The sequence below is a fragment of the Paramormyrops kingsleyae genome, chromosome 9 (assembly GCF_048594095.1).
Source record: "Paramormyrops kingsleyae isolate MSU_618 chromosome 9, PKINGS_0.4, whole genome shotgun sequence".
NCBI classification, from domain to species: Eukaryota; Metazoa; Chordata; class Actinopteri; order Osteoglossiformes; family Mormyridae; genus Paramormyrops; species Paramormyrops kingsleyae.
In genome coordinates this window covers 12937283-12938741 of record NC_132805.1, presented here as the reverse complement: position 1 = coordinate 12938741, position 1459 = coordinate 12937283, and positions in this window count along the sequence as shown.

Below are 1459 nucleotides of genomic sequence, written 5' to 3'. Positions count from 1 at the left end.
ATTACACTTAAACTTGATAAAAAGCAACATCTTCTGAAGCGATTCTTAGTATATTCTTTACTTTCATTCCCGCCCATCGTGTAGCTTAGCTCAGCTGGGTTATTCATTTATTTTGCTGTCATTATGGGTCTCTAACACGCCACGTTAGGTATGAGGTCCTTGGGGTGGTCACTCAAAAGCTGCCCCTCGTGGCTGCTAAAATAAATGTGATGATGAACAGGCGTTATCTACAGATGCCATCTCCCTGCCTTGTCAGCGACGTCTTGCACGGTGGCAGAGTAACTGAATGCTTCACAGCCCCCTTTCAAAGCACATGCCAAAGTCCTCCATAAATTCCTTTCTTCTCCATTTCCCTGTGTAACATTTATTACTCACACGTAGATGATATCCGACATAATCGTCTCTTTTCATAACTTGATGAGGTCACATTGCAGTGACTCCGAAACCACTATATTTTGGAACAAGGGATGTGTTGAAAAATGCACTTCAACCTTTGTGAAAACAGTTTTTTTTTTTTTTTTTTAAATGTTCCACCTTGGTCATATGTACAAGAAGCCTTTTTTGGGAGAAAAGGCTGTATGCAATATTCTGCTTGCAGTGTTTGTCAGCGTAACAAGATCCACAAACAGAAGGCCAACATGAAAAACAAAAAAAAAGTTAAATACATATATATGTATATAATGTATACATATATACATAAATTTGTCCGTTTTGTTGGTAGATTTCTGTCCACAGAAGCATTGCAAAGACTTGAATGTACTCTGGGCTGTGACCAGGATTCAAAGACTAATAGGAAAGCTGTATATGAATTTAAGTCCCTTGTATGGTTAGAGGCATTACAGAACCATTTTGCCTATTTTCCTGGAGAAAATAGGCAAAATACGGTGGTCAATTTCACAATCCTCTCGTGTAAAACACATGCACCAGGTTAGGGCTGCAGTCCTGCAGAGAGATTCTGCAGTGGCTGCGGTTCTCAGTCATCATCCAACAGAAAACTGACCCCTGAACACCAAGTGAGGGAAGAACATGGCCAGGAACATCCTGTAGCATGTCTAAGCTCAGGATTTATGAGCTAAAGCGTGGTTCTTGTATTACTACAGTGTCATTTTACAAATGGAGCAAGCCTGTTCTAAATGATGGACTGATTAGATTCTTTTTCATTTTGTATACTGCATGCATCTGCTCACATGAGCATATGTGTGTATATAAATGCCCGTGGATATGCATCTTTTGACATAAAGGATGGCATAGAGAGTCTGTGTCATTCAAAGCTGAATGCCATATTTTGGTATGATTACTTATCATATAACTAGGTGACATATTAAATGGGCATTATTGTTTTGTGTTTTATAAATACCTTGCTTTCTGTCCTGCAAATCTGTAACACTTACAACTAATGCTGTAAACACACAGGTTTCTGAAAGGTTCTTGTTATGGGTATTGCATAAAGCCATATGTG